The sequence below is a fragment of the Molothrus ater genome, chromosome 2 (assembly GCF_012460135.2).
Source record: "Molothrus ater isolate BHLD 08-10-18 breed brown headed cowbird chromosome 2, BPBGC_Mater_1.1, whole genome shotgun sequence".
Lineage (NCBI taxonomy): Eukaryota > Metazoa > Chordata > Aves > Passeriformes > Icteridae > Molothrus > Molothrus ater.
In genome coordinates, this window is record NC_050479.2 from 6,048,710 (window position 1) to 6,073,483 (window position 24,774).

At 44.7% G+C, this 24,774-nt stretch overlaps 1 protein-coding gene across 3 annotated transcripts in view; it reads left to right on the forward strand.

Annotated features, from left to right (window-relative positions):
* Window positions 1-8,979: 8,979 nt before the first annotated feature.
* AGPAT3 (1-acylglycerol-3-phosphate O-acyltransferase 3) overlaps window positions 8,980-24,774 on the forward strand; it is an 88,715-nt gene continuing 72,920 nt past the window's right edge. The window contains exon 1 of one of the 3 annotated variants that reach the window (XM_036394485.2): window positions 8,980-9,053. The gene's annotated coding sequence lies outside the window, so the exon portion shown is untranslated. Of the gene's footprint in view, window positions 9,054-9,392; window positions 9,680-24,774 lie in introns of those variants that run through there. The other 2 variants (XM_054518188.1, XM_036394399.2) reach the window with 2 other exon arrangements.

Consider the following 24,774-nt stretch of genomic DNA (forward strand, 5'->3'; position numbering starts at 1 on the left):
CTGACAAATGTATTTGGTGCAAAAATACTTGAGCTTCACATAGTTATAGTTAGAAGATAAAATTGCAATACAAGTACCAATATTCATTGCTTAAATGCACCACAAACAAATGGAATATTACTCTTTCTTGATGAACACCCATAATGTACACTGCAAGACACTACTATGACACAAGATGCATTATTCCAGCAATATTGTTGATTTTGTTCTCCAAACTTTATTTGAAAATAAGCAGTGCACACACTCACAGCTGTCTCCAGATTCTCACTTCCAAGTACCCATTCCAGGCACCCTGGTGACTGCTGTGGGGCAAAAGGTGTCTGGAGTTAATCCCTGTCTCCTGGCTCTCCCTGCACCCACATTTGGCACAGGCAAGAGTCTTGCAGTGCCCAGAGTCACTGCACTTTGCACTGAGATGTGGGAATGCCACAGCTCCTAGTGGGAACTGCCCTGATATCCAAACCTGCAAGAGTCTGTCAGTAGCAGGGCTCCTGAAGCTCTGCTGACTGCAGAAACACCTACAAACTGTGCCTCATCCCAAAAGCCACTCATCAGGGTACTTGTATTATTGTTGTTATTATTATTGTGTCAGGGAGTCTTGCCCAAGGTTGTGTTTCAGAAAAACAAGAAGAAAGCAGCAGCAGTTTCCCAATATTCCAGTGCAGCACAGCATTGATGAATCCAAGGCTTCTGTGCCTTTAGTGAGGCTTGATTTAAACCCTAATCCTGGAGAATGTGTGAAGCAGCACATCTGTGTGTCTCCTGTGCTGATTTCAGAAGCTCAGTTTCCTCTCAGTGGTTTCTGGTGAGGTTCCATGTCTGGGACAGTGATCTTTGCCATGCAGCTTCTCACTATGTCACAGACATGTTTTATGGAAAATCCTTTCCTTAGGATTTTTTCCTCCTGAGAAGCTGAGAGGCCTCAGGAACAAAATGTAACCAATGGTTATCTGCTGCTGTGGAATGCAACAGGTGCATCTGGGATTGGTCTCATGGGGTTGTTTCTAATTAATGGCCAATCACAGTCCAGCTGTCCTGACTGTCTCAGACACAAGCCTTTGTTATCATTTCTTTTTCTATTCTTAGCCAGCCTTCTGATGAAATTCTTTCTTCTATTCTTTTAGTATAGTTTTAATATAATATATATCATAAAGTAATAAATCAAGCCTTCTGAAACATGGAATCAACATTCTCATCTCTTCCCTCATCCTAAGGCCCCTGTGAACACCACCACATCACAGAATCTTCTCCATTCTCAAGGGATAATTTGATGAATCCTGGATTATAAATAGAGCTATACAACAGAGGTCTCTGTTCTCAGACCGTGTGTCTTGCAGAAGAGGAGTTTCCTTTCCTTCTTGCAGTGCCTCTGTTGGTATCTCCTGGCAGATATCAAATGCCATGTGAAATCTACCACTTCCCTTCTGGAGTGCTAATACACTTCTGGAAGGTCTGCACAAATCCACTCATGCTTTTGATTTGATTCAGTTTGTACTGCACAGAGATTTCCTGGGATGGTTTCAGCTGGCCTCCTGTTCTCTCCTGCCTGTCCTTTTCCCCCCAGTGATTCACAGGGTGTTACTAGAGAAGTGAGCTCTTTGCCATGATGCTGTTCTGCTCAAAATCTATTGCCTCTGTGTTGCTTTGTGTTTGCTTGGTTTGAGCTCTGAAATGTCAGCCGACAGATTTATCCATAGCAAACATTTTCCAAACAAGTTACCTGAAAGTAATTTTTTTCTTCTGTCTTAACAAGGATGTTTGGTAGTTCCTCAAATTCATTCTCTCATTTACAATGGGAAGTGTTTCTCCCATGGATCCTCTAAATACTGACTTATATATTTATGAGTTCACAGAGGCATAAGTCTCATTGTGAAGTCAGTCAGAGTTCTTGCACTTGGATTAATGGATATCCTATTTCTGACCAGCAAATGTTTGCATTAGGGCATATTCTAATCTAGACCCCAGACTAACAGTCCCACTCTTAGTTTGCAGGATGACCTCTTCATTCTCAGTGTATACATGGGAGAAAGTACAATCCCAGCAGGCTTTCACAGCCCCAGTCTCTCATAGGAAACTTGGGAAGCACCAACTGTTCATTTCCCTTCCAACAGATTCCTTTACTTGGGCATTTGGTCACTGTGTATTACATTTACCAGCACTTGAATAATCCCTGGCTGTTTCAAATGTGGTTGTTGTGGGGGTTTTGGTTTGTTTTTTGTTTTATTCCATTTGAGAAGACACTGTCTGTTCCATGTGATGATGCACTTGGATGTGCCTCAGACTCTCTATCAGTAATTGCTGCTTTTCTTTTGTGGCACAAATACATCCAAACATTTCTCCCAACTGTAGATTGCTGAAGCACTGCTGATGACACCAAATCTGCCATTCCCAGCTCTGGCAAGTCCAGGCTGTAACATGATGGTGGAACTGGCATTTCTCCAAACTTGCATTTTGTGAATGTAGATATTGAAGCAGCAATACATCAGCCATGGGATTTCTAAAGCTGTGTGAATTATAAATACCTTCCATGCTCCTCTTGCAGGGAGGGATGTCCACTGGCTCCTTTCCCTTCTCCTCTTAGCCTCGGAAATGTGACAATGACACTGAAATCTGCAATAAAATATGTAGAAAAATACACCATTCTACAAAACAGAGCATGAGTAACAGATGTACAGACCAAACAGACAGTGTGACATTCAATTTTCATTTCATTGTGTGGGGAAAATTACTCATGCACAGAGATTAACACATAGAGAAAACCATACAAATAAGCCTGACTAAGAGAAATGTTGCCACAACCTGGTTCTGTGGACACTTAATGTAATAACTAGTTATAATAACTTAATGTAGTGACTAATAAGCCCTCACCTGAGCTTGGGGGCTTATCTATACCTGCACCTACAACATGAATTGATGGCAGAAATAGGGGCTGGTTTTCCTCTTGGGTGTTTTGTCACAATGCCAGTCTGACTCCAGAAGCATCATCAAACCACACCTGAGAAAACAAGGAGTCAGGCCCATAAATCAGGGATTGTAAACAATGATGGCAGATAATATTGGACAATCATCTCTGGCCTCATTCATTCATTAATAAATCAACAGAGATTTATGGTGCAGACTGCTGCACCACTAAATTTTTGCCCTTTTAAACCATGTTTATTGAGTTTTAGGCTGGCAAAGCAATCGATTACTCCAGAAAAGCATTTTGAAGTAAATCAAAACCATGATGGCAAAGCACATCCCCTTCCATGTAACAGCAGCTTACTGAACTGCAAATGCTTCCAAAAACTGGGAAAAAAGCAACTTCTTCCTCAAAGAGGTAAGCAATCAAGTTTTCATCTATATTAGGGATCTGGCATGATGCAGTCTTTTGTCCTTTTTTGTGGTTTACATGTTTATACATAGCAGGGCAGCCTGCCAGCAGCTCTGGCCAAAAGAGAAGAGGCAGCTTAGCTCTGAGTGAGGAGGCTTTCATTGGAGCAGGGCATGGAATAGGTGTGCTGGCTTGTCAACACCCAGCTGTAAATCTGGAGGCTGTGCCTGCAGTGCTGACCAGCACCATAAACACAGCAAAACCCAGCAGGGTGGGAGTGCCTCTGGAGAGCAAGGAGCTGTGCCTGGCAGAGAACCTCTCCTGATGCATTCGCAAAGCTGAGGCACCTAATTTGCTCTCACATTTTGGCCCAGGTCCACCATTCTGGCAATGAGAAGGGAAATCAATTGACTAAGCTTCCAGAATTACTTTAGAGACTCAAACAGTGTCAAATCAATTTCCTGTGTCTGGGGTAAACACCAGGAAATTCAAAATTAAGAATCCCCAGTGAACTTTCCTCTCTTCCCACATGTGTTCAGTGGGGTTTTCATTCCCTCATCCTACTTCTCTCTATGGATATTTTCTATAGATGAACTCTTTTTTTACTCTGTGATCTGAGGACTGTGCACAGCTCAGAAGGTGGATGATGGAACAGGGCACTAAAACTCAGGATCAAACCTGTATGCATGCAAGCAAGAAAACCAGTTCATTAAAGGAAACCACATAAAGAATCACTCAAGGCTGAACCCAAAGCTTTCTGTTGGTAAATGAAAACCTTCAGGGGTGCATTTCAAGACTCCTTCATTTTATCTGAAGTGGTTATGTAGCTCCTGGAGCAGATAAATGAGCCCTGGGCTGAGTGATCTCCAGGGTCCCTTCCAGACCCAGGCTTCTGCAGCCACAGAACTCAGCATGTGCTGGATTCATTTCCCCCTCAGCATCTCAAGTGCAGCTGCTTACACTCCCTGGGCTGCCTGTGTTATCAGTGGGAAACAGGCCTGGCTGGGGCAGTGAGCCCTGCTCAGGCTCCTGAGGCTGAAAATAAACTGCTGAGAGAGGGGGTGAATAAACACAGCTAAGAGGGGTTAAACCAAAATAGTGTTTTTCCAGTATTTCTTCAGATTCAATGATGTATGGGATTGTGATTCTGCTTCCTTTGTACAGAAAAGCTCCTACTAACATTAATGAGTACTTTTTTCCCTTAAAAAGATGTACAATACACAACCCCTAGACTACAGGCCAAAATATGCAATTTCAGTATAAATCAAGAGTGCTTGGTTCTGCTCCAAGTGCTGTGTGAGAAGAACAGAACTAAAATTCACCTCAGGGCATCCAAAGACAACAAATGAAATTTTGAGAGAAAGTGTAGGGATTGTAGTTACAGCAAAATGTGTATTATGTGTTTGTATTGTGCAAGGTTTTGTTCTTCCCTGAGCAGCATGACCTATTTCCCAGCATCATGTGATTTTTGTATTGGAAGACTCTTCTGTAAAGAAGTAGAATTAATTTTCCAGTGGAAAAGAGAAAATACTGATTTTCTTTACTTCTGCCCAATGAAGCAGTTAAACATGATATTACTTTTTATTTACCTTTTTAAACTTCATAACCCTTTTAAAAGGTACAGACAAGTAAAGCATATGCACATACTTATCTGCTGCTGGCAATATATATTTTCATTATGATTTCATCCAAAGAAATGTACAAGGCATCAGGAAAATCCAAATTAAACTACACTAGGATTTAATATGATTTCAAGTCCATTTCCAACCACAACAGCAGCTAAGCACTTAGGCCTTTAAAGTGCACAAAAGGAATTTAAGCTGCCTTCCACACCTCCCACCTCACAGAGGGGCCTCAGTTTCCTGCTTAAATTCTGCTTAGTTGCCTGAAGTTTTCTAAACTCTGCACATGGAGATGAAAATCTAGAGATGTCACCTCTGGCTAAAATCATCTGGCATTCCTAAAACAGGAATTCCTGTGTTCCAGTCTCATAAGCAACTCTATCAGACTTTCTGAATTCATTCCCAATTGAGCTAACACTAAATCTGAGAGGACAGAGAGAGAGAAAAAAAACCAAGCATATATATAACAGAGACATCTGGAAGGGAACTGTTTATACAAACTCAACAGCTTTTGAAAAGCTGGGCCCTTGAAGTGTACACAGGCACTCCAAATCAGCAGTCCCTTCTGAAATGCCCTCTATATATGTATTTTTAGCTTGCAGCTTCTTTATTTCTAGTCATTTCTTCTACCATACTGGAAGTCTTTGTAAATAGTTTTAGGACTTTTTTTAATGCTTGTGTAACTCAAAAGTGGCCAAATGAAAGCTGACTACACTTTTCCAAAAAGGGGGAAAAAAAAATGTTTTATGCGTTAAGAAATTTCAGCTCTAACAGCAGTGAGTTTTCAGGTAACTGGTAGAAAGCTGTGCTCATATACAGGTTTCTGCTCATTTGTGATTAACAACAGCACAAGCCTGCCAGGAACACAGCAAAACAGGGAATTTTGCAGCAATGAGTGGAAAGCAATGCTGAACATTTGGCAAGATATTCAGTTAGGTTGGATTTAAAGCATTAACCACTTCAGGAGATGAATTCTGGCTTTCTCCATCTTTTGTATCACATGCACATTAATGCATTGTGTCAGCATTTGCTTTTTCTTGAGACCTCAAATTAATTAGAGCTTAAACTTAGGACAGGATGTGTCAACACCAGAAGATGAGTGTTGTTGCTGTTGTGCTTCACACACGTGGCCAAAGCTGTGCATCTGTGCTTGTGGGGCACCCCATCATTTTTAAGAATAGATGAGTCCCAGTCCAGTGTCAGCTTTAAGTCTCCTTGACCCTTCAGCAGCTCGTGCAGGACCTGTTGTACCCGTATTCAAGTGGTTGCCTGGGTTCTGCTCACTCCAGATGGGAACTGGGGCTTCTCTGCCCTTGACTGGAAATAACGAGGAGCTGCCTTTGCACCGGGGTGTTGAACATGCCTTAGACACAGCTCAGGACTGAAAACTAATATGAAAACCTTCTCCAGTGATTTCTAACCAACGGTTTGAGAAGCCAGAATGAGATCTGGGGAGGCAGGGGCTCTAGCAGGTGAAATGGGTACTAAGAGAGTCTCTTCAGGTGAGAGAAAATCTGCTTCTGATGATATTCACGCTTTCAGAAAAACTGACAGGTGAAGATCAGTGCAGGAGACTTTCTTTCCAGAATACCCTGCAGACTTGTTGGGGTTCTCTGAAATAACTGCTTCACTCATGCTCTTAACACATCAAAGCAGTTAAAATCTACTTAAGGGGATTTTGCTCAATTGAAAAGGTTGGTAGTGCTTTATTTGAAATCTTGCTTCATACACACAGCAAACTCCTCTGTGGAAGAGTTTATTTTAATCCTGGAGATGATAATGGATGAATATCAGGACAGCTGCTCTCAGTTTCACCCCAGAGGTAATGGCCAGAACTTCAGAGAGCTCTCTTAAGTGCTGAGAAAGAGAAGATGTCATTTGCCAGGAGATGTCAGAACACAGCAGAGCAGGAATATGAACAACTCATTTCTTGGCAAACTTTGTAAGTGCTACCTTTGGGGATTTTTAAAAAGCTGTTAAAGCTGTTTCTGTGTTCACCATTTTTATTTCTAAACTTTAAAAGTATTTCCTTCTTTTTTTTTTTTTCTTTATCTGTCTTATGTTAAAATACCCTGTGAATGCATCATCATTTCAGGTTTTAGTTTTGATCATTTGATTTTTATGTGCACAACACTCTCACTGGACACAATAAGCACTGCAAAGTAGGACTGCCAGTATGTAATAATATAGGGAATTTATACTTTGCTGTAGTTAAAATTTGGGTAGACCAGAAACAGGTCAGGCAAGCTTAACTGTCATCCTGTTGGTGATACAATCTGAGTATTTTTCTGACTGAAGAATTGCATCATGCTCCCTTTCTGCAGTCAAACTGCCACGAGCTACTTCTATGAGATCATTTCTCTGAATGAGCTACATCTTATCTGGAAAAGGATTTGTGAGGTACACTAAAATTCACACAGAGAAAAAAAAATTGAAGCTCTACTCTATGAGCATGCTTCTCCAAACACAAAAGTTGCAGAAAAAAATGAGCTGAAAAAATCTGTGTGGAAAATGAAGAGGAGGCTCAGCACTTCAGAGAGGAATTGCCTCTGTCCTGTGTCCATTCCATGGGAGGACTGAACTACACCTGTGATGTTGTCCAGGAAGCCAGGGAGGCTGCTGGAATTCATGGCAGCCTCCTGCAAAGCCACATCAGCACAGGAGATCAGCCAAAGGGGCTGTGGTTGGCCAAGGCAGCGTGGGCTGAGCAGCCTGACATGAGGCTGTGCTGCAGGACAGAGAGGGAAGGAAAAGCAACACACCCACCTGACCTAAGGGCAGAAATCTCTGCCCCCTACTACAGCTGGAAACCAGTTGAGAGTTTCTGGGACGGCAGTAAGGGCACAGCAATAAAGGGATTTAATGGCACTTCAAGTAAACACAGAACATAAATATTTAGGTATTCCTTGTGTGTACATTTCTAAAGTAGGTCGAGTTATGATGTTCTGAATGTCATATATCACAGGCAAAAGAGGGAGAACATTTGGAACCTAAATCACAGTTAGATCCACTTTTTTTTTTAATAGGCCTGCCATAGCTGCTGAGGGTAACATTTGCTTTATTGTGAAGATTCAGAGAACACTATGACCCTCTCTTTCCATATTACTGCCAAATGTTAATCTCCTCGAAATTTGTATTCTGGAAGTATCTTTCAGAGGTAATGAACACATGTGATGTTGAAGAAAAACTGTTAAGAGCTGCAAGCACTCACCATCTTGGAGATTATACCTAATTATTTAGTGGAATCAGTAAGGTGTTTGAAGGGTAGCACTAGGAACTGGTATTTTAAAATGTTGCTCCAATTCAACTTTCTTTTTTCGTTACTTCCTTTTTTTTTTTCTTTTCTTCTTTTTCCCCCCTTTGTTTTTAAGGAAAGGCTTTGGCTTCTAAGCTTTGACACTTGCCATGCTGCATCCAAGAAAGCAGAGGAAGACCTCCCTATCTCAACTCATTATTGCCCATAAAAACCTCTTCATGCTGAATTTCTCTGGCCAGGACAGACCCTACACGTAATCCCGTCACACCCTGAGGAGAACGAGTATGAGTCCAAACAAAACCATCATCTTTTAACACTTACTCTGCAAAACAGAACGAACTTGCACAGCCTTTGATGTGTTCCGACCTGCTCCTTTATATTTATGTGCAGGAACAAAGAGACACCGTCAGTCTGTTGGTGTCACATTTGCACCAATCAAATAGCCCAGGTGAGATCCTGCTCCTTCCATGGAGCGATTCCGCCACGCAGGGCACGCATTTACACCGCGTGGAGCATCTGCAGCCGAGCCCCCATCCCTCCATCCGCCCCGGGACCGTGCCATTTATCAACACCGCTACGTGCCCGTTCCCTGCCTCACTGGCACTTTCCGCCATCGATCCCCCACGGCTCCATGCCCGCCTTTCCCCACACACAGACCCCGCTCCCGGAGCTTCGCCCACCGCAGCCGGGCGCCGCCCGCTCCCTCCCAGCCCCGCGGGGCGGCTGCGGCGGGGCCGGGCCCTCGGGCACCTCCCTCCCTGTCCGCATCCCTCCCTCCCTCCCTCCGTGCGTGCCGCGGGATGCGCTGCCGGGCGGGCGGGCGCGCACGGGGGCAGCGGCGGGAGCCAGAGCCATGTCTCCGGTGAGCGGCACGGGGCGGGCGGTGGGGCTGCGGGGGAGCCGCTCTCCCGCCCCCGGCGCTGGGCGATCTCCCCACGGCCACCCCCGGCAGAGCGGAGCGCGGGGTGGTTTCCCCAGGGCGCAGCGGGCGATGGGCGCGGTGCGGGCGCAGCGGGGGCGGCTCCGCCGCATCGCGTCCCGCAGCGGCGCGGGCAGCGCGGAGCCCCGGCCGGGCGCTGCGGGGCGGAGCCGCGCTGGGCGGGAGGAGCGGCGGCGGCGGCGGCCGCTGCCGCCCCCGCTATCTGACCCGACCTTCCCCCTCTCCTCCTCCTCCTCCTCCTCCTCCGCCCCCCGGCTCTCCTGCCCCCAGCGGCCCGGGAGGAACTGAACCATCGCCGCACAGGAAGTAGCGGCTGCGGGGAGCGGCGGCGGCAGCAGCGACAGCCGGGGCTGCCGCACTCAATGAGCGACGCTCCCGCAGCCGCCCGCCCCGCTCGCCCCTTCCCCGCCTCCCGAGGGCAGCGGCGCCGAGCCAGCCCGCCGCCGCCGGGGGTTGGAGGCTGAAGCGGGCAGAGGCAGCTCCGGCTCTTCCCGAGGAAGAGGAGGAGGAGGAGGAGGAGGCGGCGGCGGCGGCGGCGGGGACTGCAGGTTGGTGCCGCTCCGCCGGCGAGGCGCGGGTACCGGGATGCGGGGGGGAGGCGGGCGGCGGAGCCTGGGGCAGCATCCCCGCCCGGCGCTGCCGCACGCCGGGGGCTCGGCCGGGAGCCCCTTCGGAAAGGCCCCGGCGCGCCGCCCCCGCTGCGGCGGCTCGGGAGGAGCCGCGGCGGGCCCAGCCCGGCTCGGTCCGGCGGTGCCGGTGCCGCCGGCGGGGGCAGCGCTTTGTGCGCCGGCGGGCGGTACCCGGGGCGGTGCGGGGAAGGGCACAATGGTCCCGGCTGGAACGCATCCTGCCCATCCCGGGTGAGATGGACGCCGTCCCGGGAGGCGCAGGCTGGCCGCTCGATGCCGGGAGCAGGGCGGCTGGGGTCCCCGCCGAGTGCGAGGGATGGATGGATGGATGGATGGATGGATGGATGGATGGATGGATGGATGGATGGATGGATGGATGGATGGATGGATGGAGCGAGCAAAAAGTGGGGGAGCGGTTTAAAACAAAAAGAAAGAAAGAAGGAAAGCCCGTTTCGGAAGAGCCGGGCTGTGCCTGGATGCACGGCTTGCGAGTGCAAAATGGAGAAGAGCAAACCCTATTGATCTGAGAGAGGCAACCAAATGGGATGCTGTTGAGCCTGGATTCTGTTCAGAGCATGCTGATAGATAAATTAAGGTGTTAGTCTAAGGTGTAGGCATCTAAATAAATAAGCACGCTGATTATCCCCTTAGAGCTTTTATACACTGTATACTTAGTACTTTTATACACTGTATACTTAGAGCTTTCAACATTGTATTGTGTTGAGATGGTTACCTGTTTAATGCCACACTTGTATGTTCTTCCCCTCCAATATTTTTTCCTCTTTTAGTCTTCATATTTCCTCATTGATTAGGCAGAGAGCCTGTGTGGTATGAGAAAGGAAAGTGTCAGAGTTTCCAAGAATCTTGCTGCTTATTCAAAGCAGCATAATATAATCTCATTAGCTCATCGTGGTATCTTACTCATTAATTTCAAGGCCAAAATAAACTTCATGGCCTTTCCCCCTGTCCTGCTCTGAGGGAAACACGCTGGAGTCCAAGATGGCATGTTTGCTGTCAGTGAATTGCTGATGTGCCAAGCGTGTTTGGGAGCAGAGTGGTAAAGCTCTCCTCTTGACTTGGCACTGTTTCTCTTGTGATGACGCTCTTCACTTGAGACTCTGCTCGACCCACAGGTCATTTAGGTGAAGTTCAGCATAATCTGAGATATATGTGGTGTTTTTTTTTCAAGTTTGATTCTACAAGCAGCAGAACTAGTACGGTTTCCATTAATTTTCTTGCAAGACTGCAGCTGTGTAGGAGATGGAGCAGTTAAATGGAGTTGTAGTTGAGCACTGGGCTGTTACAGGACTCCTTGTGCTGCAAACAGTTCTGACCCTTGGATTTTAAATGTAAATGTTCTACTATTTCCTGTAACTTTCACAGGAGCCCTTGGCTTTTGGTTCCCTTCTGTGTACTCCAGCCTTCTTTCCCTATCACATCTATTGTTACTGAGCCTTCATGACCAAGATTTTGCTCATTACTTTCAGTGTGGTTTTCAGCCTTTTCTAAGAGCAGCTTTATGTACTCTTAAGAAAGTCTCATTATCTCTTTCTTGCCTGATTCCCACCTTCACCTCTCCACCCTTATACACACAGTTAATTGGAGAAAGCAGGACAGAGAACAGTTGGTCTCCAAATATAGCTGGAATTCAACAAGCGCAGGAAAAACACCTGACCAGATTGTCCCCGCTGAGCATGATAAAAATGGCAGGACCACTTATCAAAACTTTGTAGTGCAGTTTAACAATGCTCTGCTGAGAGTGCTCAAGTTGTGCCTGACAAGGGCTGAAATCAGAGTGGGCTTTAGTTGAGGTAATGTTAGACAGAAAAAAAGAATATTTCCTCTTCCCCTTGTGGTTTCTTTTGTCTCTGAAGAGGTGCGTTAACAAACCGGACAAAATTCCACTTACAATTACAGGGAACTCTGCTAGCACAAAGTATATGTTCTTTTCCCAGCCAGAGCTAGAGCTTTCTGCTTGGTGTTAATCTTCTTACAAACTGAAATTATTGCATAGTCTTGTGCTGGCTTCCTTTTTTTTTTTTTTTTTCCCTTTCTGCCTCTGTTAGCAGAAAGATGCATTGTTTTCAAATCCTAAATGGTGTTTTGTTTACTTACAAAACTGTTGCAGAATAATTGGATTTCAGGCTTACATTTTGTGGGAACCAGTGAATAAAGTATTGCTGTTAACTGTAATGAGTTCACCTGTTCTAAATTTATGATAGCCATAAATTTTGGGACTCTGCTTCTACATTGCAAATTAAAAAAAAAAAGGTGGCATCTAGTCTTGCTGCTTTGGCTTATGAGAACATAATTCTTAATAAGAATGGCCAGGGTACTGATGAAGAAACTTAATTATCATCTGCAGTGGTTAAAAATGTCCTGTTCTTTCACTGGGTTTTTTAGTGTTCATGGTTGGTTAGTGCATGTGTAGCCTGGTTATAGTTGGTGCCTGAACAAAGACCAGGTTGCTTGGCAATTGGTACCCAGAGTGCTGGGAGGTAAAGAACAAAAGAAATGACAAAACCCAAAGAGAACCTAGGGCTTGATTGTTTCTCAGACTGTTCTACCTTCTGGTGCAGAGACATCAGGAATAACTACTCTCTGTCTAGACTTGCATTCCACATTAGGGCCAGCGATCTTTTGCTTGTGGGTAGCTGTTAGCAAGTAATTGATAACATTTTTTTATTACCAAAATGAAAAGGAAGGGAATAGAGAGATATTTCAAGGCGTTATCCAAGTTTCTTCTCTACCCATAATATTAACCAAGATCAAATAAGAAAAAGGAGCACTAATCCCCAGGCCTGTGCTGCATGCTTGATGAAGATACTCTTAAATGTGTTGCATGAAAATCAGTTTGCCATCTGATGCAGGATCCTGGTAGGACTCCAGGCGTGAGTCAGCACCTAAGTTAGGGACTGATTATCACTAGGACAGGCACCTGTGGGAAAAGTCAAGATAATCTAGGAAGTGTTTAATTTGCTGGTGTACCAACCTTGCTTTATTAATTGCAGAGGTCCAAATTTCAAATGGTTAAAAAGGAAGTGAATCCTTGCTTATGTATTTTTTTTCAATGCCTCCAAAGTCAGTTTATATTTATGATTTATCTGTAACATTTCCTTGTGCCCGTGAGTCTGGACACATATAGGAGTATGTAAGACATGACAGGGATGAGAAGATGAACACTTAGATGTGTGACACACAAGTCATAGCAAAGATGAAAAAATATTTGTCTTTTTTGTAAAGACCAATCTACAAGTGCTGCCTTTGGATCCAGTCCTTTGCAGCAGCTCTGCCTTCTGCTGTGCATTGTATTTGCAGCTCTCTGACCAGCATAACTGTACTGGATGGGACATTTGTCTTGGGAAGCAGGAGACTTGGGTTTTGTTCTTGTCCCAATGAGTATTCAGTGTTATAAGAAAGAACTGAGAGCCTATGGGCTCTTTTTGGTAGGTAAACTCAAGTAAAATCCAAATAGTTTTAGGAGTTCAGTGCATTGACCAAAGAACTGCTGGGTGGCAATTATGATGAAGCTTTCCTGGCCTTTTCCCTGGAAGGTATTGAAATAATTCACAGCTCAGGGTACCTGAGGATACTGATGGGCAGAGGGGACAATCAGAGTGACCTTTCTGCTGTCTGTTTTGTGCTTGTTTTGTGAAGGGATCAGTGTTGTCTTGCACGTTGAACTTTCCAAAGTTGTTGATCTTTATGAGACAACCCCAGGGAAAGCAGGAATTGGTAGTACATCTCCTTGCTGTTGGTAAAACAGCTCAGTTGCTCCTGTTGCTTTTTTTTAATTTTTTTTTTCTTTCCCCCCAGCCCTTGTGGCTATTCTGAGGTATGTAACTTTAGGGAGAGCAAGCATGCATAATTTTGGGCTTGTTCCTCCCTTGGGAATTGGGGAACTTGGGACCTAGGCTCTGTGAGGCTTTCTTCTGCAATGCTGCATTTTCAATGCACCCATAGGTGTCAGTTCCTCTGTAGAGAGCCAGCATGAAACAAAGAGAACAAGCTTTCTGTTCCCTCTTGGATGGGGAATGAAAGCTGGTGTGCTGACTAGTCTTAATACTGTCATTTCCCTTGCAGTAGTATCAATAATTAGGTGTTTGCTTTCCAAACCAAAAGATGTGGTTTGTGCCCCAGAGAGTTGAAAGATCATTTGAAGCTTGGTGTAGTGGAAATCTGTAGTTTTCTCTGCCAAAATGGGCTATGCCCTGGGTTGCAACCTTGTTGCCTAATTGTGTGATAACTGCTGGAGTTTCAGACTGCTCAGGAAGGAAATAAAAGAGCTTATCCTTGAAGTAGATGTTGATTTCCCTGTGTTTTATGAGAAAGAAAAGGCGTATAGATTCCTTATACGTTTGGACTGAAATGGTAAAAGTTTTCCATACCAATGAGGTGGATCCAAGCGTATTGCAGAATGTTTAGAATCCAACAGCTCCTGTGTATTCAGGGGGGGGAAAAAAATTTAAACTGCTACAATGTTCTGTATCAATGCTAAGAGCTGCTTAATGGTCAGGGGTAAGGAGTATGACATTGGACTCTGTGTGTAGCAGCTCTTCTCCCTGCAGACTTTCTCATTTGCTGTAAATGAAATGAGATTTCAGTGACATTTTTAGTTCCTTTTCTTCTCCTCTTGTTGTTCTTGTGTGTTAGCATTGCTTAGGTAATTATAGTGTGCTCGCTAGAAGCCCTGACAGCCTAAACGGAGTTCTTTGTAAAAAACACGGTGTTTCCCTTAATTAACAGAGACTAGAAACAGCACCTGAATCTATTAATTAAATAGTCAAAGTTGATCTCTATTTAGGATATATTAACAAGCAGAACAAAATGCATTTCTGACTAAAATGTTGCCCAGAGTAAATGAGCTACTGCGAGGTGCTTTTTTTTTTGGCGAAGAAAAATAATCTGTTGGTGCTGCAACTGTCACACATGCACGGTCATGCAAAATTCATGTGAGATAGTTCCCAATTCCATGGTACTGAGAACAATAGCCACTATTTCTTCTTCAAAGCTCTTCAGAGATGTTAAATAATCCTTGTGACAACCCTATGAAGTGAGTATTGTAGTAATTCTGTATGGATGGCAAAACAATTAATCGGCATTGTCTCCAGCTGTAGTGAGAAAGTGGAATTTGCAGCGTGCCCGGGGCTTGCCCTGCTGCTGGAACTCCTGATTGTGGGAGCAGAGGGTGGGTGAGCCTGTCCTGCTGCCTCTTCTTCTGTCTGTATCTGTATCTGTGTCTGTGCTGATGGAAACACTCTGCAGATGCTGTGGTCATCAGCATGAAGGTGTGTAGGTCAGGGTGGAGCGTGCCTGTCCTGATAAAGGATGGATTTAGCTCATTCTGAATTATTCTGACCACGTCACTGGCATCACTTCTTGGAGGAGAGGTGTGTGGAGCTGTTGGCTGTGCTGTGATCTGGGATGTCCATCTGGATGTGAGAGCTGGGTTGCTCAGACTGGCTCCAGAGCACAAGTTCCCTCATTTGTGGGATGAGATTCTGGCCAGAACTTCCCACTGGGGCCTTGCCAGGCTGGGCTTGCTTAGTGTGACTTGAGGGTGGTCTCCTGATTTCCTTTGATCTGAAAAGGGTGCAGATCCCACTGTTCCTCTGCTGCCTGAACACCAGCTGTGTCTGCCAGCTGAAGGAGGTCTGGATAACCAGTGTGGAAAACGCCTATTTTATGACTGGCTTTTCGCAAATATGAAAATGAATATTATGTGTGTTGTGTTAGAAAGTTATGCTGTATTAATTTTCTTAAGTAGTGTGTTAAATATAGTTTTAGGTTATAACATAAGGTTAAAATAGAAACTATGCTATGTAAGATACTTTTTTTTTTAAAGGAAGGGCTCTCACCAAGATAGCAGCCACAGGACACCTAAATCCCTCAGAGAAAAAGAACTTTTTGCCCCATTATCAGAAGAAATGAACTTCTTCCTGCCTCGCTCAGCCATGATGACGCCATGGCTTCATGGATTAGGATTCAGAGGAAAAAGTTGACAGTGACCAGACAGAATCCTTTGTTTGAATGGAATTTATGCATCATGAATATGCAACAGGTTATTGCTTTTAAGGGTCAATCCTCTGTTAACGTGTGTCCTTTTTCGGGCTTATTTTGCCCAGAAAAAGGTACCCAGACGTCCATAACTCTTTGTTTCTGTTGTCACATATTGTCCTAATCCAAATTGTCCAAATTATTATTACTCTAATTAGATTGCTATTTTTATAACCATTTTATTATCATTAAACTTTTAAAACTTTAAAAACAAGTGATTGGCGTTTTTCACACCAGGACATCAGTCCCTGTTGGGTCAGCCCAGTGTCACAGCTTTGCTGTGCAGCCTGGCTGTGGCTGCTGAGATACTTGTGTCTCCTCTTCTCCTCCACCAGCTCTGCCTGCTGCCCTTCCAGGAGTTATAAATGCCACACCAGATGGCTTGGGGAGGCAGTGTCTGTAATTACTGCTGCAAGATTCCCTGAAGCTTGACTCTGCACAAAGAACGCTTTTTTCCCCCCCTGGAGATTCAAAGTTGTCGGTACTTCAGATGCAGATTTGGTCTTTTCAGGGGAACACGATGGAGGAAATGTGTGATTTACAGTGCTGGTTCAAAAGAAGCCTGTCTTTCCTCTTGGCATAATTCATATCATGCCTTAGTGTTGGCAGTTTTCAGTCTTCTCTTGCTAGGTCAGCTCTCATGGTCCTGGTAGTGGTATGGGCCAGACTGCTTGTGGACCCAAGTCTTGATAACAGCTGATTTACTGCTAAATAACACAACCATAATCAGTTTATTTGGTAGGCAGGTAACCCTCCAGCAGGTTTCAGTGTGGATGTTGTTCTCCCATCTGATCAGGGATGTGCAGCTCCAGGTTTGACACCTTTTTAATGCTTTTTAATGCAAGGGCTCATCTCCCAGCTGTGATTGATTGGCCCAAGGTTATGCTGCACAGTGTCTTCTTTTCTAGGGGCTCCTTGCTCCAAATACCTTTCTGAAGCCTTGATCTCCTTACCAGTGTGTCTGAGCTGAATTTTCTGTCTTGCGTCCCTCTGATGCTGATGGCCCTTGGGTTATTAACTATGTAGCTAGTCAGGTTTGAATTATAAGAGGCCTGAAGCGAAAGGGAAAGAAAGGTTTTCATTTCCTGAGGTCAGTGAGGAGGCTGTGACCCAAATCACCCCCTGAGCAGTGTTTTTTCTTTCTGATGGTCACAGCAGAGGTGGTGCCTCTGTTTCCTCAGACAGCTTCCTGTGCCTACTCATACTACAGAGGGTTGGAGCCCCTCTCTTTCTAGGGAGCACAGGAGTCTCCTCTCTATTTGAGTTTGTTTGGCTTTTTTTAACTTGCTTTCTTTGTAAAGTACATTTGCCTAAATGTATAAGTAGCAATGGGATTTTGGGCCAGATTACAGATTGTTATTGATCTCAGTTTTCAGTGAGATATCATCCCTGGGATCATGGGCTTGAGGTGGCTTTTGTGTTTTGAGGTTTTTATCTTGGCCACCCCATGGCAAGGGGACAGGGTCATGCCTTTTTGCAGTCTCTGCTCACAACTAACTCTTCTGAAACTTGTAAATGGTTTTCACGCTGAATTTGCCTGTGGTATTGCTCTTGCTTGTGGAGAGGACAACTACTTGCAAACAGATGTATATCATATTTAGCTAGCACTGTAGCAAGGATGTTGTTTCTATAATCTTTCAGGAATTGAGATGGCTTAATCTGAAATAGGATGTACTTTAACACTCAGTTGGGTTTTTATTGTCTCAAGTTGAGTTGTTTCTGTCAGCAGAAGCTGAACTGGCTGGCCTAACACTCCAACTGCATTTTTCCCCAGCGTCTTCTGTACAAGACCTATTGCTGCCAAACACTGCTGATTCCTTTCAAGCTTTCCTGCCCAAATATTCATTAGAAAGCACTCAGTGAGCCCTCTGCCTGCTCTGCAAAGGCTGAGTTTGCACTCACTGCCTAACAGCAGTGGTGCCTTAGGCTGAGCTTAGAGGGCAGCAGCAGGGAAGTGCCTTGGCTGCAGATCACTGGATGCTGGGCAGCAGCAGCAGGGTCACAGTGTGCTTGCCCTGGTCCTCTGCTCTTCCCTGGCCATCAGGGGCTGTCTGCTGCCAGGGATGGGTCATGAGGTGGGGTGGACCTTGGTTCTGACCTGCTACAGACGTGCTTGCTTGCTGCCTGGGTCCTGCCCAGCCCCAGAAAAGGCATTCAGCCTCACCTTTAAAAACTGGTTAAAAATGGCATTGCTTCAGCTTGTCTGCTGCAGCTGGGGCTGTGAATTGAGGACCATAACTTATGGTGAAGGTTTTTGGAGCATAGAGTCTAAGAATGAAGACATGTCCATTAAAAATGTATGCTTATGGTGTTAGATGTGTGCTGCTGCTGGCAGGCTCTCCTGGGTCCAGCTCTGCCTATACCAAAACCCTCTTGATGGTGCTTCTGGTTGTTTTTTTAACTTTGAAGCTTTTGCCAACAACTTTCCAATAAGGAGAAGTTTCATTTCTGTCTGTGTGCTATAGTTTTTTTCTGGTGTGTTCCAGTGCACTGCTGGAGTGGTGTGTTGGCTTTTCAGAAGCATTATCATGCTGGAGAGCAAGAGCTGACCCAAGTGGTGGTGGTGAGTCCAGGGGCACTCACAGCATCACCTCAGTTATACTTCACAGTAAAAACCAGGTAGACACTGTTCATCTTTGAGATAACAGGACTGCTGTATGCAACCCATTATGAGCCTTACTTCATTCAGGTAATGAGCATTTTCCTTTCTCTACAGCAAAAACAAGTGGTATAATCCTTTCTTACCTTTCTTTTGTCTTGCACTGCTTGTATTTCACAATTTTTTAATCTCCTAAATGTTAAACATTTTCTGTTTCTGCAGTGATCTCAATGTTTTTTGGTAGATCTGGTCTGGAGGTTGAACTTTTGCTTTTCCTTCAAGGCAGTGAAGGGTGCAAAGGCTGTACATTACATCCATCTATACTAACTCTTCCAATTCTAAACCTGTCCTTATGTCTCCCAGAGGAAGCTATGAACTGCTGGGAAGGGTTATCTGTGGGTAACTTGGCTTGCTGGGCCTGAGAGAGGAGGAGGATGTGGTTTTCTACAAGGGAAGCCAGCAGAAGCTTTACTGCATTACTTGGCATTGCATGTGAAACTAGCCCTGGTTGCTCTTCACACCATTGCTGCTGTGAAGGAAGGCACATCCTTTGAGAACATGATTGAGTTCATAATGGCAGTGGAGATTTACTTCTCAGTGACAGAACATCCAAAAGAATGTGGTTTCACATTGGTTTAACAGGCGTTTCCTCTGTTGATTTATTTTAATAAAATTTTGCCTAGATGGCTTTTTTAATTGAATGTTTAAGCAAGCTGAAAGCAGGCATTTTACTGTCTCTCTTTAATTTGTGCTGATACATGGTTTAGCATAATTATTTTTTAATGCCCTTTTGTAAAGTGTAGTGCCCTCATCCTCCTGACCCTCTTCATTCAAGAAGAAGTGGATTTAATTTGGAGAGAAATGTCTGTGGTATTGCTGCCCTGTGGCAGGGAGGTATGTGGGAGGGGTGGGCTTGGTAAAAAAAAAAAATTGCTGGCTTTTAATGAGATGGGTTCAGGCCAAAAAGCATTTAGAAGGGTCTGAGGCATACTGTGTTTGTGGTGTTTGTAAGCTGCCTTCTGAACCTCCTGAATTCAGTTCTAAATGTGAACCTTGCAGCATTGCACAGATGCCTTGGTTTTACTGGCTGACCTAAAATAATCAACTTACAGTTTTTCTCCTTTTTTTTCCCATTCCTCCCATTCCTCTCACAGGCCTGTCCTTTCTTGTTGGCCAGCATTAACTGTCCTGGATCCCTAAAGAGGAGACAGAGCCATGTTCCTCTCTTTTGAGGTTTCTGCCTGATGCAGTGTGTGGAGTGGTGGAGCTCTCCTGGGCAGGAGGATTTTGTCACTGAGCAGATAAAACTGGCTCCCTCCTGTCTCTGGTTGGCTCCTTGCTCTTCCCCAGTGCAGTAGGAATACCAACACTGGAATAAAAAGGTTGGCACCATCATTTTTAGTGGGATTGCCAGTTAGTCTGGAATGTAGGACTCTGCTGGTACTCTTGAACCCTCTCTTTGAATAAAATTAATCACAACAGCCTCAATTTTTGGTGATACCATTGCCTGCATTCATTTGTGCCTCTGTATTTACTCTGGAGGCTTTTTTTAAACTCTGTTTATTAACACAGCTAGGTTGGCAAAACTTCTAAAGGGGAAAAAAGCTCTAGACTGTCTTGTATTCCTACCAAATACCTGTTTTGATAATAACCAAAAACATAGTGTTTCCACTTAGCAGTTTGAAACTTGAATGTGGGTCAAGATGCCCAAAAGCCCCAAACCCTTCCTTCCTCTCTGACTCCAAAAGAAAAAAACCAAGCACCCCTTATGAGGGTGCACCCACACACTTGCAAAATGGTTCTCCTTGGCATAAGCTGGACTGTGGCATGCAGCTGAAGGCACCTTTTCCTGTGGACCAAGCTGTAAGAAAAACTGAGTGGGGAAAAAAAAAATCACAGAGATGTCTAGAAAACATTGATAAAGGGAAGGTTTAAAGAATCAAGATGGTTCTACATAGAGAACACCTGAAAGCCTGCTGCAGGAGCAGAAGGAAGTGAACTGCTGTCTGTGCCTGCTGTAGAGAGGACAGCTTAGGGATTTAAGATGCAGAATGGAGAGCTACAGAACTTTGGAAGAAGTTTCTGTTGCCAGGCAGGAGTTGTAAAACTGATGTTGCCGGAAGCGACTCGAAAAGAAAAGATCCTGGCAGATGCTGGAGAAGAGTTGGGGTTTGGTGTTTCTGGGTGCCTTGTCTCTGGTGGGAAATGAGCCCTTATGAGATATGGCAAGAGGCAGGGGAGATCCAAAGAATGTGAGCTCTGGCTTTCCCTGCTCATCCCTTATGTTGCTGTGCAAAAAAAGAAAATAAAGCTAGGAGGGGGTGAGGGGCAAGAAATTAGCAGTCATGATGAAGAGAAGGAAAAGGTGATGGAGGAGCTTTGCTGGCAAAGGTTGGGGACAGCTGGGTTAGGTGACTTATGGAAACCTCCTTTAGCTGCACACTCTGAAATTTTATACTGGGAGAGACTCATGTTCCAACCCTGCTCCACTCTTGGAGCCTCATGTGCTGTGAATTCCAGCACAGGGCAACACTGATCTGACTGTCAGATCCAACGACCCTGGGAAGGATATTGGTATTTTTAATTTGCTTTCAAGTGCTCCTTTCAGATAAGAAGCAGCCCCTATCTTCCTCTCTGAGAAGGTGAAGCAATTCACTTGCAATCCATGTGTGCTCCATGGAGAAGGTGGAGCAAAGCCTTGAAGGTGGTGACCTTAGAGATCAGCCTCAAAACAGGTGCACCAGGACGACCATGGTGCCGACCATGGTGCTGTTGGCTTGCTGTTTATTTCAGCCTTTGGGCTCTCAGTGAGTTTCTGTGGCTCAGTTAATTCCTGATGACCAGCCAAAGGAGAGTTGTAACTACCAGGAATGCATGGAGGGCACTGAACAAAAGCTGAAAGGCTGGGGAAGTGCCTGCAGAATTTAAATGCAGATGCTGGTTCTCTCTACAGCACAGTCCTGCTTGCCTTTTTGGTATTGCAGCCATTGCACAAAGCTGGTGGGTGCTGGAGGAGTTTTGCAGAGCCATAAGCACTGAATTAAAATCTGAGTCAAGTTCCTGGCTCCCTGCACCAGCGAACGCTTCGCTAGCAAGCATCTGAGATGAAGTACCAGCAAATTTATGGACTGTGATGGTCTGTCACTCTGTGTGAGCAGAAAAGAAATACCATCCAGCTTCCTGAATTGATTTCTTTGGTGTGTGGTTAGCCTAAAATTATTTGGCAGGACATATGGTCTCTGTGTGTTGGTAAAACACAGGCGATCTGGGAGGCTCCATGCAAGGAAGTGCAAGTGGAGCATCTTGTCCTTGGAGTTCTCTTCCCAATGCAATGACCAGCATGTCACCTTGGCAGTGCTGAGCCCTCATCAGCTGTGTATTAATAAAGCTTCAAAAATGAATGTATTTCTAATGTAAATGAAGCACAACTTGGCTCCTGAGCACAAGGAAATTCAGTTTTCCTGTTGCTGGCTATAGAGCCTGTGCCTACAGAGAGCAGGCAGAACTAGGATAAACTGAGCCTCCATTTAATAACTCAGTAGCTGTTGGGGGAATCTGTAATTTGCTGGTTTTCAAAATACCAGATGCTCTTCTGAGAGGGGAGCCCTGCTGTGTTTCTACCCTAATTCCAGGTCAACGTTAAGATGGGGTTCTGTCCACTGGAAGCATTTTGGATGTTATTGTGAGGTAATTGGACCCTCCACCTTGGAAGACTGTCTTTTGCAGATAATGTAGTGTTTGGAGTTCACAAATCTGGTGGAATTACACATATGAGAGAGGGTATGAGCAGCAGAAAGCCAGTTACCTGCACTCCACAGTACATATTTGCTCTGGATGGCCAGTGACTCCTCATTAGCTGTGTGCTTCTAAACCTCCAAATAGTTGTTACACAAATTAAAGTCCCCACTGCACTGGTACAGGTCCTCTCTGCAGGTGTGTCTGGCTGACAACAATAGTATTTAACAAGTTCCAACAGCATCAAGAAGATACAACCTGATTACAAAGTTGGGGTTTTTTCCTGCACTGAGCTTTTTTTCTTGAAATTTTAACTTGCATGTCTTCTAGAGAGGTGTGGATCTTCTCAGACAGGTGAAATTGTGCATCTCCAACTTATCTTGGTATAATTTTCTCTTGTTCACCTCCTCCTCCTTCTCTTCCTTGCTTCATCCCACTTATTGTGGGTTTTGTCAGGGCCCTTTTTTAGGCATTTAGAGTCAGTTGCCAAATTACAGTAACAAGCAGGTAAGTTTAATGCTGCACAGCATGACAGATGCAGTAACTGTCCTTGCAATGCTTCATCTTTGTGGGCTTCATTTTTGTCCTTCCAGTATACTCAGATCAGATTTTCTTTCCTGTACCTCTGACCATTTTTTGGTACAAGTTGTGTGTGGGGGAATGATCAGGAGCATGAAGGGGGTGAAAATGGCCTTTATTCCTGGTTTTTCTTGGCTTTAACATTTATGTTGCCATGGGGTGGGGACTGCTGTTTTCTGCCAAGTCCATCTGTAGGCAGCCTGAATGTAGCAGGTCCACATTTGGGCAGCCACTGCTGTTTTTTCAGCTCTGAACTAAGCCAGCAGGTCTAGGGGGTGATCTGGGTTGGAGGAGAGGAATGTGCCAGGGAGATGCTGTGGGGCCTGTGCAGCATCATCTCTTCAACCTGTTGCTTTCTGGGACTCCTGTTGCCTGTCTTGTCCTAAATTCCTGTGGCACATCTCTCCTGGCCTTGCTTCCTTGGGATCTGTCACATCTTGAATGTGCTGTTTGTCAAATTCTTTATTTTCTCCACTAGGAACTCATGGAGTTCTTTCTGCTGCTTCTTTCCCCCTGTGTCCCACCAAGGCACTTGGTGCTGCTTTGTCAGAGGCCAAGAGGCTCCTACAGCCATTTAAGAGCTGCTGCCCATTTTTTAGGATGCATTATCTCTTCCTTTTTTTGGGAGTCCTAGTTTTCTGCCTCGGGTCTGGACGCAGTCCTAATTTATGTAGAAATCCTATCTTGAAACTTGTTCAGTTGTTAACTTGTCACAGGCAGCTCTGCAGTTCCTGTGATGGAAGTGAGAGTTTCTGCATGTGGAGGGGGCTGTGCTAACCACTAAAGATTTTGGTTATGTTGGCCAGTTCTTGACTGCTGCTTTTTTAGTTCTTTAATGGGAGGTTATTTTGGGAGGAAGAATGTAATCGGGTCAAAAATCAAATTTCAGTCAGGGCTGATTCATTTTGTATGGGCATGTTTTGGTTGCTGGGCACTGCTCATAGAAGTCAGAAGAACTGGAGTGCTCAAACTAATTTTTACTTGGTTTTTCCCATTGGCAGTGATTGGCTTTCCTGACATGGTTTCATTTCAGACTTCAGAACACTAATTTCTGTTTTGTATTAAATGTACTTTTGACTAACAGAAATGTGTTGGGGAAAGTAATAAAGCCCAAAGGGGAAACAAAACCATTTCCCCTTGGCATAATGTTTTTTCTGTAGATCAGACATGGACATATTTTGTTTTGACCTGCTTCATTGCTAGCATGAACTTGAAATTTAAAATTATTGCCACTGAGCAGAGTAAACTTAAAAAGCATTCAAGTAAATAAAGGCAGAGTATTTGGAGTCTACAAGATGTCACCTTTGTTCACCATGTCATGGTAGTTCCCATTAGCAATCATTGTGGCCTTGGAGGGCAGGATGGCTCTGTGAGGTTAGAAAACACTTTCCAAAAGCATGAAGTGTGCATATCAGGTAGTTAATATCTGTAATGTCTGATATCTAAAACCTGGAGGGGATTTGAGTTCATAATGTATGCTTTTTCATACTGGAGCTTGATTGATTGTTGTTTTTTTTTTTTTAAGAGACAGAGAAACTGCCATGATCTCTCACAAAGTAATAGAGGGAAATAGTGTTATAAATCCCTTGATGTTGTGAAAGCCTAGACCTTTCCTGTTCTACCTTCTATTTTCCTCCTGTGCAGATCAGATTTTTATTATGTGCTCTTTCTCTCGTGGTCACTATTTATTCAGACAGACTGATACCAGGCAAAATATTAAAAATATTTACACTGAGACAGCAGCTTTATTCCTGCACACTGAAGTCATGTGCCCATCCACCAAACGAACTGTCTGGAAAGGAACAGGATGGAGGGACCAGGCTGGTTTAAACTGTTATCTCTGCTTTAATTAAATGTTGTAGAGACTTGTGGCACAGCTTGTCTAGCTGGGCATCTCCCTTTAGGTAGTTTGGGGTATTTCTCCTGGCCTGGAGCCACCTCTCTCAAAGGGCACTGGTTTCCCAATGGTCTCGTGTGGCATCTGCCAGTCCTGTGTGGATGTTGTGGGTGTGTGTTGGAAACATCTAAAAACATAGCATCTCTT